The sequence below is a fragment of the Lagenorhynchus albirostris genome, chromosome 9 (genome assembly GCF_949774975.1).
Source record: "Lagenorhynchus albirostris chromosome 9, mLagAlb1.1, whole genome shotgun sequence".
NCBI classification, from domain to species: domain Eukaryota; kingdom Metazoa; phylum Chordata; class Mammalia; order Artiodactyla; family Delphinidae; genus Lagenorhynchus; species Lagenorhynchus albirostris.
Genome location: NC_083103.1, coordinates 63,090,625 through 63,107,013, shown reverse-complemented (window position 1 = coordinate 63,107,013; position 16,389 = coordinate 63,090,625). Strand labels below are relative to the sequence as shown.

The 16,389-nt window shown below is 45.7% G+C and overlaps 2 protein-coding genes across 2 annotated transcripts in view; one reads left to right on the top strand and one right to left on the bottom strand.

Moving 5' to 3' along the window:
- ME3 (malic enzyme 3) overlaps window positions 1-16,389 on the top strand; it is a 200,500-nt gene that overhangs the window by 116,131 nt on the left and 67,980 nt on the right. The gene's annotated exons all lie outside the window — the stretch shown is intronic.
- The window catches only part of LOC132526214 (protein tyrosine phosphatase type IVA 1-like), an 82,039-nt gene continuing 75,778 nt past the window's right edge, over window positions 10,129-16,389 (bottom strand). The window contains exon 3 of the mRNA XM_060160178.1: window positions 10,129-10,291. The gene's annotated coding sequence lies outside the window, so the exon portion shown is untranslated. The remainder of the gene's footprint in view (window positions 10,292-16,389) is intronic.

The following is a 16,389-nucleotide window of genomic DNA, read 5'->3' as shown; positions in this document are numbered from 1 at the left end:
ACTGCCTTCTGTTGAGGGGTCAGGACCACGATAGTCACGTGACCTTTATTCTTTGAGTCTCACAACAGCCCTGAGAAATCAGAATACGTTACTGTCCCCATGTCACAGAAGAGAGGTTCAGAGGTGATGGGACACTTGCCTGGAGCCAAAGGGCTAGTAAGTGGCAGGATTCAAACCCGAGTCTATTCTGTTCCAGGGCCTCTCCCTCCTTCCACATTGGAACTCCCTCTAGTCCTGCATTGCTCAGCATTTCTGAGTCATGTGTCCCACACATATGTCCTCCTCAAAATGACAGCTACGGGACTTCCCTGGTGGTGCAGTGGTTAAGAATCCACCTGCCAATGCAGGGGACACGGGTTCGAGCCCTGGTCCAGGAAGATCCCACAAGCAGCGGAGCAACTAAGCCCGTGCACCACAACTACTGAGCCCGTGAGCCACAACTACTGAGCCCGCGAGCCACAACTACTGAGCCCACGTGCCACAACTACTGAAGCCTGCGGGCCTAGAGCCCACGCTCCGCAAAGAGAGAAGCCACCGCAGTGAGAAGCCCGCACACCACAATGAAGAGTAGCCCCCGCTCGCCGCAACTAGAGAAAGCCCACGCTCAGCAACAAAGACCCAATGCAGCCAAAAATAAATAAGTAAATTTATAAAAGAAAAAAAATGACAGCTAAGCAAACACGTTCCTTAGACCTAATGAAATTAGCCACAGGGATCTGCAGGAGCCCGCGTGCATCAGCCTCGGCTAGAGTCCCCTGCGGGGAGACAGGGGCCGTGGGGCTGTGTCAGGGTGCCCGGTTAGGGAGCCACGGGAAGAGAGCCAGGGTTTGCACCTTGGCAGGATCTTGATACCCGCACAGGCAGAGCCCTTCAGGCACATAGCAAGGACACACCAAGCACTTCATCCATCCTGCTCCCATGATACGTCCTTGAGTTGGTATCAGGTTATTCGATGGGTCCACATTTAAGCACACCCCCTGCACAGCCAACACAGATGCTACCTGTGTGCCCCCGGCAGCTCCCTCCCAGACAACTCCCCGCTCCACGTTCCAAGACAGGCTGAGACGTTTGCCTGCTAAGAGGACTTTGAGAAGAGTCACATCTCTCCAGGAAGTCTTAGGTGAGGCCTTGTCTGTAAAGAGATGGAATAGATTCCCTCTTAAGAGACCCTTGAACTCAGCATTTCTGTCGGTTTGCCTCTCTTTGCATCCTACAGTGACAGGATCATGGAGCTCAAACCAAGGCCAAGAGGGGACATGACACCCTCCGCACCGGGGGTACAAATCAGTGGAAACAGTAGGACTAGAACTCAGGTCTCCTGACTCCTTATTCCCTTACTGCTGTGCAGAGAGATAGGTGGGTGTTCCCCCGCCATTTGAATCAAGCTTAATTCGTAATTATTATTTACATTTATATAACACTTTGAAGTTTGAAGGTGAATTCAAATACAATCCTGCCAACTGCTCTGTGAAACACAGGGCAGCCCCTTTCACGTGACGAAATGGGGGATCCAGAGGTTGACTCCCTCAGGCTCTCTACAAATAGTGAGAGAGAGAACTGCACCTAGAGTTGGCAGCTTTCTGTTTGCCATTCAGGACTCTTTCCACTACTGGACTGGCTATAAGCTTCCGACTGGCAGGAACCATATTTGTTTAGCTCACCGTTGGATACCCAGCACCCAGCACAGAGCCTGGATACACTCCTTGTTAGATGGAAGGAAGAATGGATGGAAGGATCAATGGATAGAAGAATAGGATCGATGGATAGAAGAAACTTAGAGTCTTATTTTCCTGATGACTTCTAATAGATCTTGGAGGAGTGAGCTTCTATTATTAATGGCTCCTTAAAAACAAAGAGCTTTAACTCTGTAATTTTGTTTAAAATTCATTATGTCCTAATTTTTTTTAATGTTAGTGTAAATTACATTTGGTTCCTTTAAGAATCTTCAGCAGGAAGACTTGCCCAGGACTTGGGACATAGTAGGCATTCGATAACTGTTTCTGGAATTTAACTGAATTTAAAAGCGAGGCTGGAGAGGTAAAAGTAATTGCAGAGTCTCTATGTTACTGGTATGATTAAAGAACAGACTATCTATTACTTGCAAAATAACTTTATCTCCAAATCCAGGCCTATCAATTGGGAAGAAACCAACAGCGAGAATGGAATGAGATCATGACCTGCATTTCCAGAATCTTTGGTTCCAAAGGATTAATAACGATGTCCAATCCTCACCACAAATAGGTGCAATAGATTGCCCTTGCCTGCCGGTGCAGGATGGACCCCGCGTGAGCCAGCGGTGCTTCTTGTGTGCAGCCAAGTGGAGGGACGTGGATGTGAGGTTGTCGTGGTAACTTTTTCACTGATCGGAAGAATAGATGAAGCTGGAGTGAACCTCCTTGGCTCATATGGGGGTGGGAGTGGGGTAACCAGTAGTAAGGAGCAGAGAAACTTCTCTCTCTCTCTCTCTCTAGACAAAGACGGTGCAGGAAATTTGAATTCAAGTAATAGTAAAGCAAAATCAGGTAAAGTGCTGGCTAGAATTAGGGTAGATAGGTAATAAAATGATTTTGATGATCAAACCAGAAACGGGGGTGTTTGAGAGTAAACCTCTACCCAGGCCAGTGGTTTGAAACTTTCATAAGAGTCCACTTTAAAAAATTACAGACTCTAGCTCCCTTTCCCAAGATTCTGTTTCATTGTGTCAGGAGTGGGGCACAAGAATCTCTGTTTTAAAACTACCCAAACTTGGGGCTTCCCTGGTGGCGCAGTGGTTGAGAGTCTGCCTGCCGATGCAGGGGACACAGGTTCGTGCCCTGGTCCGGGAAGATCCCACATGCCGCGGAGCGGCTGGGCCCGTGAGCCATGGCCGCTGAACCTGCGCGTCCAGAGCCTGTGCTCCACAACGGGAGAGGCCACAGCAGTGAGAGGCCCGCGTACCGCAAAAAAAAAAAAAACAAAAAAACTACCCAAACTCATTATCCTACAGGAAATTTATGGACTATATTGGTAGCACATGGACCATAATTTCATAAACTCTCCTCTGGGTAAGCAGAGCATCAGAAATCAAACTCAAGCCTGAGCTGACAGCTGTTCTCATCTGATGGGAAAACTTAGGGGAAAATAAAAGCTGTTTTCTACTTAGTCCTAGTTTTAAAACAAAGCAAAAACCAGAGTTTAATTATTCCATGACTGATAACAGTTGAGTTTCTAAAATAAGCTACTTTAGTTTATACACTATACTTTCTTTTAAACTTACATTCTACCAAATGCTTCCCTCATTGACAGAAACCAGCAGATGTTCGCTTTGCCTGATGGCCTTTCACCATCTTACCCAATGACAAATTCCCACGTACCCATTAAAATCATCCCAAATGTCTTCATCTCTTGCCACCTCCTTAGTCTCTGTACCCACACTCTTGCTTGCAGAGTATTTTGATCCTTCTTCTATGTCTGTCCACAGTGGCCTCTGCTAATACTCTACTAGTGAACTTACTACATTGTTATCCAGTAGTTATTTACAGATCTGCTCCATCACTCTCTCCTCTATCTGACGGAGCTTATCAGACAGTGTGTCTCATTCATCTTTGTAACTTTGCCCTTTCCCTTTCTTTAACTCCTAGTATGGCAGTTCCCATATACTAGAATGAATGAATGAATGAATATATGTTCCATAAGGGCAGAGATCTTTGTCTGTTTTGTTAACTGACGTGAATATTCCAAATGCCTAGAACAGGTCTTGTCACAAAGAGGGGTCTAATAAGTAATTGTTGAAATAATTCATGAATAGAAAAGAAAGCCAATAGAAAAGAAAGACTGGACCTGCTGTGTTTCTCAGCATAATAGTAAAAATTTTTCATAGTGGCACAGTCTCATGAACAGGTCATGATTGAGCTCCCCATTTGATATTTCTGGCATCTAATAGTTTGGGGTTTAGCTGTATAGACCCAAGGTATTCTAATAGAGAAACAGAAGTAATATTGCAAGCATATAGCTCATACCTACATAATCGGATCAAGTCAACTTTTTTCAGCCTTCCTCATCACATTCTGCTACTAGTGGTAAGCCTCGGATACCAATGATTCTCTAGGAGACTTTACATGGAGTAATAGTAAAAATAGCTTCTGTTTATTGAGCACTTACTAAATGTGCCAGGCATTGTACTAACTGCTTTCCATATATTATCTCTTTTCATCGTTTTCAGGCAACTTGATTAGAAATGTTTTATTGTCCCTATTTAACAGATGAAGAAACTGGGGCTCAGATGTAATTTGCCAAGGTCACTCAGCTACTAACCAGAAGACATGAGATTTGAGCCTAAGTCTGTCTGAGCTTCTGCTCTTGAGCTTCACAGTAACTCTAGTGTTTTGAATTCAGTGGGTCCCGTTGGAACACACGTCGTTTCCCAGTCATTTCAGAGCAAATACTTTCTTGGCCTTCACCTTCCTGATCTTGAGTTTTCTGAGACGTCTTCCTTTCAAGAGATTTATAGTTTGGAGACGAAACTCAGTCAAAATGACAAATTACATCCAATGCCCCACACCCACCTCACCCCAGCTTAATTATACCTGATGAGTAGCCCTTTCATACATTTGGTTCCAGGCACTTAGCTGTCTCTTGCATTTGCTTCCAGTGATCAGGGTCCCTGAGGTTTGCACATATGTTTTCCCAGTGAACTTTTGTCCTCTCTGAAAACTGCATTCTGTTCTCTTTTATTAAATTCCAGCTTTCATGACTAATATACGGTGATAGCTCCAGAAATGTTTATACGATAAATTAAAGTGGGCAGAATCTTCCGCTTACAAATTGCTTCAAGACAGGGCTCAGATATCTACCCATAGAATTGTCTTATAAATGCTAGCATAAAATTGATCCGAGCTTCTACAACTTCAGCTTGCCCTTGGCCTAGGGGCTGTTGTTTCAGTGGGTCTCGCCAGGGTCCTGCGCTCCTAGCCTGTTTCTATGACTCAGTTGGAAAAAGTATGTGGGACTACTTCTCAAACCTGCTTCAGAAAAACAGGATGTTTCTCTCTCCCGATCTTGCACATACCTGTAAACAAACGACTCGTTGGCAGGGCCTCTGAGTCAGAGGTATAGCATTTTCAGTCTCTCAGGTTTGACGATTATTTGCTTGGATAAATCAGAAGTTCATGTTAGAACAGAGCCACGTTCCAAAAACGTATTGCCCAGAGACCCAGATTAACTAGAGACCTTCTAGACGGCAGGAAGGTGTGTGTTTGTTCTAGACGGCAGGAAGGTGTGTGTTTGTTTTATAAAGTGGAGGCATGTGTGGGTCTGTGCCATGTTCACAGCCATAAAAGAAAGTGAAGAGTGTTAAGTGTGGCTTCTCAGGGAAAACGGGGCCTGAAGCCTCTGTGATTATTATTGTTGGAGGAGGAAATATTTCAGTAGAAAAAGAAACTCCTTTGTACCATCTCTGCCTGAGTTTTCTCGGCATGTTTTAATATTTTCAAGTAGCAGCTGAAACCACACTAACCTTCCTTGTTCTAATTGGAAGCATCTGTGAGTTGCAAAATTAGAATTTTCAGATTCTTAAGTGATTTGTTATTTGGACAGGGGTGTCAGTTTCGGCGGAAATTTTCATCTATGCGGCCTTTTTTTTTTCCTCCCAATTATAAATTGTTCAGTCAGCTAATGATGTGATGGTAACCAGGGCACTCTTCATCAGCTTTCCATGTACGGACGCTTTCTTAAAAATGAAAACCACACTTTCTTCTACAGTGGTTTGTACACCTTATCAGGCTCCTTCTTATTCGAGGAGAACAGAAGGAAAAATTCCCCCAACCCTTGGAATTCGACTGGAACAATTTTCTCCTGCCAAAAGGCATCTCATAATCAAAAACACTAGAGCAACAAGTGATATTTGCAAATTCCAGGAAGAAAAAAAATAGTTGAAACAATTAGAAACCTATTCCAGGTTTTCTCTATGTTAGTAGGAGCCTGTCTTCTGAAGGACTTTAGTGTTTTACAGGTTATCTCCCGAAACTTCAACAAGAGAGACTTGAAGGTTCGGTGGCTTCTTACAGGCTTGCCTGTACTTACCACTTACATTACTTCCTGTCTCAGTGCTGCTACCTCATGGAGCCTCAGTTCTCCCGGGTGTAAATGAGAATTTCCTAGCTTCCTAGACTCATGGTGATGAGTAAATGGTGTAGCATTTGTAACATGCTCCCAGCGGGAGCTGTCTTACTCCATTCTGGCTGCTATAACAAAATACCACAGACTGGGTGGCTCATAAACAACGGAAATTTATTTCTCCAGTTCTGGAAGCTGGAAGTCCGAGATCAGGGCAGTTGGCATGGTGGGATGAGGGCTCAGTTTTGGTGGCAGACTTGTCCTCGTACCGTCACATGGCAGAAGGGGTTAGGGAACTCTCCAGGGCCTCTTTTATAAGGGCACTAATCCCATTCATGAGGGCTCCACCCAAATGCCCCTCCCAAAGACCCCACCTCCTAATACCATCACATTGGACATTAGGATTTCAACATAAGAATTTTGGAGGGACACATTCAGACCATAGCAGGAGCTAAACAAACGCTGGCTTCTTCTCTTTCTCTCTTTCCTACATTTTACTTGTCGCAACTGAGGTAAAAATGACATGACTTACTTGAGGCCAAAGATCAGGCCCTCATGGAGCCAAGACAAGCCTGAAATTTACAGGTCTAGAAACTTCAAGGCTCCATCCTCTGTCTGGGTTCAACACCAGCTCTACAGAATTTGGCACAGGGTACGTTGTAGACTGTTCCAAAAAGTCATAGAGAGCAAAAGACTGTGGGTGCTACAAGCCACTTCACAGATACTTTACGTGCGAGTAGGATTAAAATTAATGACTACACAGGGGAAGGGTTCAAAATGATGCCGCCAAAAAGATGACCCTGTCCTTCCATACTAGGCTCCCCATAAACGTTTGCAGTATTAAATTTAATAGGCTGGACCTGCAGATCAGTAAGTTTTTGAGAGTGAAAAAGAAAAACAAATAATACTTATCTCAAGACACAGGCAAACCAGAATATGTAGTCGCCCTACCTGGGAACCACAGCATGAATTTCTGTGTCTCTTGGAGGGAAACCGCCATTCATTCCTTTGAGAAATACATCTTATGTTCCAACTTAAGATTTTTCAAGAGGCCACTTGTGACCAACATTGTGTTATTTTACTTAACGCTCATACCAGCTTAGTGAGATGGATTTAATTATTAAATTAACTATTAATTAGCGCCCCACTTTAGTAATGAGCAACTGACACTCAGTGAGGTTAGTAATTTGTTAAGGTTGCACAGCATATACGGGTAAGATTTGGGATTTGAGCCCAGGTCTGCCTAGCTGTAAATTCATGCTCTTGCAGCTGTTCTAGGTCTAGTCTGCAGGTCTTGCTAGATTATGTCACAGGATCATAGATTTTTAGAGGTTATCCGATCTACCTTCTACATTTTTCAGATGGGGAAACAAGCTCAGAGAGGTCTGATAGCTTTTGCAAACTCACGTAGCTGGCTATAGTAGCAGAAATTTTCTAGTGCCCTTTTCCGAACCACTCCATTCCCACACAGGGAAGGAGAGAAAGGAATCTATTCAGAGATTCCCTTCTGAAGTGGACACGATGTTTATAGGGCTGTACTGGGGACCCATGGAACTCATTGGAGGTGGAGCTGCTCTTAAGATGCTTCAGGTCTTCTTGGGGAAAACTGTCCAACAGCAGCAAAAGGAGGGAGGGTGAGAGGGAAGGGCCAGAGTGCCCTAGAGTGGAGGCTCCAGGCCCAGCTCTGCTGCTCTTTCACTGTGATGTAGCCACCCTGGTGCTCCTTGTTCCATGGTTCTCCCCATCCTCCAATCATGTCTCCATTATACCCCATTATATTCCTTGTTTCCCATGTGCCCAGCACAGTGCTGGATGCCTAAAGCAGGATGCAAGAAGCCCGAGCAGGGGACAAGGCGGTCAGTACTCTCAAGGAAGCTCCGCCCACTCCGAGGCCCCGCTGCGGGAGTCACGTGGGCGGAACCACCGTCCTCACCTTTACGTCTCACTCCAAAGACAGGCACGCTCCACCTCAGTGTCATCTGGGAGGGTCGGAAGGAAAGGGGGCCTCCTCGGGGTGGGAGGGGCCACGTGCCCACCTAAGAGGAGACAGAATGGGAAACAGGAGGGGCCGTCCGAGGTCCAGGAAATTAGCTATGGTTCAGTGGGTTAAAAATAATCAAAATGTCGCTCAAGATAGAAACTAAAACCAAAGAAGGATGGTGAGTGACCTACCACTAACAGGTGCCCGCCCCGCTTTATTCACATCCCCCCGAGGACATTTCACAGGACCAGGGGAGAACGTGATTCCTAATTTCTCCCAGGCACGATGGCTACCTCGCTGTATCCTCAGGCTCTGCCTTACCAGGTGCTGGGCAGCCAGGCCCTGGGACTTCTCAGACCTACTTTCTCCTGCTGTGCTGTTGAGTCCGGGAGGCTGTTGCTGGGTTTTAAAAATAGCCTCTTGCCTGTTTTCAGAGGACAGGTTCCCTGGCTGCCAAAAATGTGCAGAATGCTGGTTCCGTGGCAACAGCGAGTCTTTGTTCCAAAGTTGAAAGTTCACGTCCCTCCTCCTGAGCCCGGCCTCGGTGGTTTGCCTGATGTCGCTGACCCTGTTTTAATTAAGTCCTCCTTTTTTGTTCGACTCGGTGCCAAGAAGCTTGAATGAATCTTGTGTTGTTGAGTGGGTTTTGTTGGGGTTTTTTTCTCACTTCTTTTCTGGAAACTTCTAAGGGTCCCTCCTCTGCAGGCGGAGATAAGGGTTAAGAGTCTTTTTCTCAAGAAATAACATTCTCCTAAGTGAACGTTATCTTTGTTTTTCTTTCTCTCTCGTGTAACTGAATTCTAAAATTCAAGGGGGTTTTCTGGCTCCTGATGGAAACTGGAGATAGTGTGTAATTTACAGGCCTCTGTGGGAGGGAGGACACTTCACCAGGGCTTGCCCTTCTGAAATTCCAACAGACTGAGTTTTAAGACAGGTTCAGGGAAGGAATCGTGATCACCACTGCTCATGGCCACTGCACACAAATTGGATGTTGGTGTACTAGCTTCCTAGTGTTGCTGTAACAAAATACCGCAAACAGGGTGGCTTAGAACAGCAGAAGTTTATTGTCTTACAGGTCTGGAGGCTGCAAGTCTGAAATCCAGGTGTTGACAGAGTTGAGGTCTCTCTGACATCTGTAGGGGAGAAGCCTTCCTCGCCTCTTGTAGCTCCTGTTGTTTGGCAGTGGTCCTTGACGCTCCTTGCCATATAGACGCCTCACTGCAGTCTCTGCCTCCATCACCTCGTGGCCATCTCTCCCTGTGACTCCCTCTGTCTTCACCTCTTCTCATAAAGACACTGGTCATTTTTGATGAAAGCCCTCCCTGATGGCCTCACCTTAATGACATCTGCAAAGACCCTATTTCCAAAGAAGGTCACAGGTAGCAGGGGTTAAGATTTCGCTGTATCTTTTGAGGGGGACACAATTCAATTCAGAGTTGTTTCATTTTCTTGGCTTGGAATTTTCTGTCACCCAGAAAATATTTGGATATGTTACTGCTCTGTAGCATAAGTAACCAATATCTGCTACCACTTACGGAGCATTTACCACACGCCAAGCACTATGCCAGGTACATGATCTGTTATTTCATTGAATCCTCACAGAAGCACGTTGACGTAGGTGTTATTATATGCCCAGTTTATAACTGAAAAGATAAAGGCTCAGCTGTGTCTCATTTCAGCACCCACGTTCTGCACCACTGAGCATACCCAACACGTATGTTGCTTCTAGAGCGCCTGTTGTGTGCTTGGAGCTATGCTGGGCCCCAGGGTTACAGCAGTGAACAAGACAGATGTCGTCCTGCCCTCCTAGGACATAGAGTCTAGTAGGAGGACCTATGCATTAAAGATATACTTTTCTAAGTAACAGTCACTAACCCGCAGTGCTATAGCACCGTCTCCCATCAGGAATTCTTTTCCTCTGCTGTCATTGCCTGAGGTCTGTTGTAGGAACAGTGACTACTGAGATGAAGCGTAGTGAGAAGAGCTTCCAAGAAGGAAGACTCTCACCTCTGCTTTAACCAGAGCGCCAATGTCTCGTTTAACATAATGGGCATCTCTGAAAGGTTTTGTGGAACAGAGGTTACCGTGCTACGTGATGCTATGGAACAAACATCCCTTAAAGCTTATTCTGTGCTTCTGCCTCGTGTCCTGTGGGTCAGCCGGGGGCTGTGCTCAGCGTCTTCCTCACTCCAGAGCCAGGTCCTGAGGTAGCCTCGTCTGGAACAGTACAGATGGCGGCGGCAAAGGGAAAAGAGAAGATGGTGAATCACATACTGGCTTTTAAACGCTTCCAGCCCAATGTGTCAGGTCAGCCCTGTTGCAGGATGAACGGCCTGTAACAAATACGTCTTTTAGGCCAAATGAGTTACGTATGTGAAAGAATAAAGTAGGTGTTTAGTTTTTGTTAAGCATGAATCCATTCCCTTTCCTGGCCACACATTTACCCCAAAACTCCATGTGAGAGGGGGCTGCCCCCTTCTCTGGTCCCTCCTTCTCAGGCCCTGATGTCCAAGCATCAGCTGAGAAGGAACCTGGGTTCTGTTTCTAGAAACCAAAATAGGAAAGTTCAAATCTATGAAAGCCATAAATCAGGGGACAGTGATTTATGCTCCTGAACAATTTTCTGCAGCTTCCCTTTAAACAGCAACCTCCCGAGTACACATATGGTATTATTTTAGGTATATTTTAGTAACTCACAACTTTTCAGGAATGTTCTGTGAAGCAGGGAATACATTCATTTAAGCCCTGATTCCATAGGTTGGCAGCTTATCATATTGACTATATATATTTTTTCTTCCCTCAAGTTCCAAAATTGCTTCCCTGAAGTAAACAGGAAAAACTTGGGGGAAGGTATCAGTAGCTACAGTTATTTCTGTTTTTTTGTGTTTTGTTTTTTCCTGTTCCAGTTAACGGCTATTAACAATGAGAGATTCCCACGACAGCCTCTCACCCAGAGGCCCATCTTCACAGCACCAGGAGCGCCAAGGGCGTTCCGTTCTAATTACTCAGAGGAGTCGTTAGCCCGGATGAATGCTCAGGTTCTGTTAGCTCACTGCAGGATGCTCAGTGCCTCGGGATCCCCGGGGCAGCCTGTAATTCAGTCAGAAGCTGGAAATGCTTCCACGTCAGTGCGAAGCCGGGCCCAGCACTTCCTGGAGCTTCCCACCTTCCTGCTTCCTTTTGTGTCTCAGGACGGGGTGGGAGAACATGACACCAGCTGTTAGAGCCAATGTCTCACAGAGCAGCTTTCATTTTGGGGGTGGGGGGAAGGGTCTGACTCCTTCTCATGGAGAAAAGATTAAAACAGACCCAACTGTGGAATACAGAGAGCTCCTCGGCACCCTAATTACTACCCCATTCACCCAGAAAGGGCCGTCAGGAAACCAGAGAGACTGGTACCCTTAACACCCCCTCTCAGACTTACCATATTGGTCAAGGTCGGATAGATATGAAGAGTCACCTGTCTCCAGGGCTTTACAGTGTGCAGAGTGTGTGTGAACTTGCCTTGCTTCATCCTCACAGCCACTCCGTAATGGAGAAGCCATTGTGCCCATTTTACTGGAGAGAAAGCTAAGACACCGAGAATTGAAGAGACGTGTTCCAAATCCCACACCTAAAGGAGCCACATTTCCATGCTCCAAGAGACGTGTGTTTAAATCTCACCTCTACCTTCACGCCTCTTCCGTCTTAATCTCATCTATAGAATGGGGATGATGCCTGTCTGAGAGTGTTGCATGGGAATTAAGATAGTGTGCATAAAGGCACAAACAGGGTTCCTGAAATATTCAAAAGCCCAATGGATAGATGGATGGATGGATGGATGGATGAGTGAGTGAGTGGGTGAGTGAATATTGCCCTTTTGTGACTTGTATTCCCTTTCAGGCTGCCCTTGATCTCACCCTATTGAATACTAGCTCTTGCAGGGAATGTGGAAAACTGCTAGTTCCAACTGTGCATCACCAAAGAACTCTATTTTGCCCTCACTCAGTGACCTTCATACTGCAAGATTTTCTACCAAACTTTGACTGTCTTCCTGTTTCACCAAAAGCACATATAACTGTAAATCCTAGTTCCTGGCAAACGTGCACATTAACTTGGTATAAGTCTTGGTATAAAATACAAATTAATGATTAGCTACTAGTGTTTACTGAGCACTTACTATAAGCCAGGTTCCTCACTGGACATTTTGCTAGCATTTGGACCCAGGCGGTCTGACTGCCAGGCCTGCACTCCTAACCATGAACTGCACTAACTCAGCAACGCTAAGAGCTGCCATTTGTTGGGCACTAACTACATGCCAGCAGGCACCACGGTGAACTCTTTAAATATGCATTGTCTTAGTTGATCCTTATAGCGAAGGCATGAAGCAACTGGTGTCAAGTTCTCCATTTTACAGATGAGGAGCTGAAGCTTGAGGAAGGGGTAACCTGTCCACAGCCACACAGCTAGCGAGGAGCTAAGGCAGGATTTGAACCCAGTGCTGTGGCTGCAAAGCACGTACATTTAACCCCCAGTCTATGCTACCTTCCCTCTGCCACTCCTCTAAGACTTCACTTGAGTCACTTTCAGTGATCTGTTTTATTGGAAGTAGTCCCTGAAAATCCCCACGCCAGCCTCAGGGACTCCTGTGGGCCTGAGGTCTCTGGTGAGACTAAGCAGGTGTGGGTAGCTGTGCCTCCTATGGCACCTAGATATTCTTCCTGAAGCCGCTAAGAAGGAATGCAGAGGAATGAGTGTCTGCATTTCTCACTTGAGAAATGAGAAAGTGAGATAAGAACCAACCATGGCAGCAGAGGTAAGAACCAACCCCATCACCATGTATTGCTGGAGAAAATAGTGCCCCACTCTTCGAGTGAAAGTGGTTTAACCTGAAAGTAGATTGCTGAGGACATCTAAGAAGTTTTCTTCCCTGGAAGTATCTTCTTCTTGAGCTGGTCTAGATACAGTTCCACCAGGAAATTTGGCAAGCAAACCCCTAGAATCGTACTAGAACCTGCAGTCCATTTGTTTATCATCATAATCCCTCACTCTGCACATTTTACTTCCTCACCAACATGCATCAGAGAAAAATATTTCATTAGTGGCCCCAGTGTGCATCTCTGGTACATTTCAGTCCATATCCCTAGCTGTCTGTTGGGAACTAGATCCATGGAGAGAACAGGCAATCTGGGTCAGTAGAGAGAGCCCTGGACTCAGGACCTTGGTTCAAGCAGGTTCTGGTGCTTATGAGCTGTGTGACCTCAAACAAGTCACTTCACCTCTCTGGACTTCAGTGCCCTCGTTTATAAAGTGAGGTCTTTGGACTAGATATCTCAGAATCCTCATCCAGGATTGGGATGATTTGTAGCTGCAAGTTATGTGATAGATGGAAGTGCACTTTGAGAAGTGATTAAAAGCTGTTAATACATTTCAGAAGGTTTTATTTTTGTAGTGTGATCTCTTCCTAGAATAAAATTATATATGCAAAAAAGAAAGGAGTCTTTTGAAATTTTAATAGCTCAAATTTAACTGTAAAAATATTCCTTTGAAGTGTCGCTCTGCCCTCTTCTTATCTTCAACAAAGAGAGCCTATTTTAATGTACCAGATTATGTCCACAATCACACTTTTCCTGTGTTTAGAATTAACTGCATCAGAGCTTTACTAAGGTCTAAAATGGTGCCTGTGTCTTACCCCTTAACATGTGAGCTTTTTGCTGAATATCATTACTAAGCCTCTATCTGGTAAAGGCAAAGTTGAGAACAGGAGTTGTTTGGCAGAGGTACATTTCCAAAACAGGTCAGGGTCAAGAGCTACTAAAGGCCAGGAGTGCGTCATTGGGATTAATTAATGTGGGTAAATGACTTCCCCAAGGTCACAAGATGAGTCATCAGTGAGCCTTGGGCTGAGACCTGGTTTTTCCATCTGGAAAGAACTGGCCTCTTTGTTAGCATTGTTGTTCCATGTGACTAGCTCTGGATGACCTGGGGGGAAGCTGCTTATGAATATGAGAGCTGCAGCTGTGGAAAAATAGAAGCTGGTGAAGAGTCACAGCCCTAACAAGACCTCCTCAGGCCACAGCTCAGAGCAGCAGCTGGTTTGGAGGTACAGGGGGTGGTTCCTTGAAAGTGTCCAGATGTATAGGCTCACCTGGGCCCACTTACCCTTCTACCGACACCAAGACAACAGGTACCACCATTTAAACTTCAGGATGGCTTGAAGCATCCTGAACTTCAGTCCTTGGAGTTCATTATTATCAACACAGTGTGATTTTTCCAAACTCAAACTGCCTGGAGATGATCCTTAGCGACAAGTTCCCCAAAGCCAATCCGATACTTGGTTTTGTCTTGATCGATACAACTGAGTGCCCCATGATCATTTCAGAATGGCACAACAAACCCCTGGAACTTTTTCTCAAACCTAATGAATAAGTTAATTCAAAGACCCACATCGCCCCCAACCAACATGCTGGAAAGAGCCCTGCAACTCCCAAGTCTTAGGCTCTGGGGTTTTCCTCCTCACTGGCCTGTCCACTGCCTTCCTACGTGCATTTCCCCACGCTAAGCCACAGGCACAGCCCAGCACCACCCAGCTCAGCACACTGATCCCTTGAGCATGATACGGCATAACACACATTAAAGTGTCCTTCACTCCAACTTTATTCAGCACCTTTCATCTTCATCCCTCAACCTTCAGCCATCCTCATAGTTCACTTACTCACTTCTCCACTTATTCAGAACTTAGGTATGAGCATGCATTATGGACTGTGTCTGGGCATACAGTGGTCAACAACAACAGAATAAATGCTCACCTTGCCCTGATGAAGCTTACAGACTAATGGGGGAAAGATATTAACCAAATAGCCACACAAATAACTGGAATAGCTTTGTGTATGTAGGTATGGGGTACTTTGAGAATATATAACAAGGAGCCCCAGCTTTGACTTGGAAGTCCTCAGAAGAATAAGTAGAAATTAACTAAACATAGAGTGAAGAGAGGCAGGGGGTACCAGGCAGAGGGAACTATATGTGAACTTGCCCTAGAGTAAGAAAATCATGGCACATGGAGGAATGGAAAGAGGAAGGCCAGTGCAGCCAATGACTGGAGAATGAAATAAGGATGAAGAGGTTGACAAATGCCAGGCCACACTGGGCTTTGCCGGTAGACCATGCTAAGGACTTGGGTCTTCATTCCAAGAACCATGGAAAGACATGAAGGATATTTATCACAAGGGATAACACAGTAAGGTTTTGGAGTTCCCTGGTGGTCCAGTGGTTGCGACTCAGCACTTTCACTGCTGTAGCGTGGGTTCAATCCCTGGTCAGGGAACTAAGATCCCACAAGCCACGGCCAAAAAAATCACTCGGTAAGGCTTTGATTTCAAGAACATCACTCTTTCTACTGTGTAGAAAATAGATTAGATAGAGACAAGAGAGGATGTTACAAAGTTATTTTGGTGCTTTAAGGAAGAGCTATTGGGAGCCTGGATGAGGTAGGTGGTGTCTTGGATGAAATAAAGTGTATGAACCAGGAGCTAATTACAGAGGAGAAAGGAAGGACTTGGCAAGGGGTTGTATAAAAGGGGAGAGGACGGTGTCAAGGATGCTTCCAGGGGTCTGAGGTTGTTAAACTAGATGTATGGGGGTAATAGTCACTGAGAAAGGGAGCAAGAGAAAAGAATCAGGTCTGTCTTGGATTTTCGTTTTGTCTTGTCTTTGAGTCATAGTGATGCAAGTTTAGATCGTAAATTTGGTTCTGGACAGGTTAAGTTTGAGGTGCCTTTGAGACACACAAGTGGAGATGTCAAGCAAGCAGTTAAATATAAGGATCTAGAACCATGGCTCTAAAGCCAGGGTCACATTTGCTCCCCAGGAGACATTTACCAACGTCTGGAGACTTTTGGTTGTCACAACAGGGCGTGGGGTGCAACCGGCATCTAGTGGGTAGGGACCAGGATGCTGCCAAACATTCTGCAGCACCCAGGACATCCCCACCCCCTTGCAGCAAAGGGTTATCCAACCCAAAATGTCAACAGTGCCCCAGGTGAGAATCTCGGGTCTACAGATATTTGAGAGTCATTGGCCAAAAGCCTTGGGCACCGATGAGATTATATAGAGAAAGAATAAGAGTAAGGAGGAGAACGGGGTAGTGCAAGTTTTTGAGGAACTGTACCACCTGATAGGGGGATGAGCCAGCATAAGGGACTAAGAAGAAACGGCCTGAGAGGCAGAAGAAGACTCACAGAGAGTGGAGTCGCCTGGGCTTCCCTGGTGGCGCAGTGGTTGAGGGTCCGCCTGCTGATGCAGGGGACACGGGTTCGTGCCCCGGTCTGGGAAGA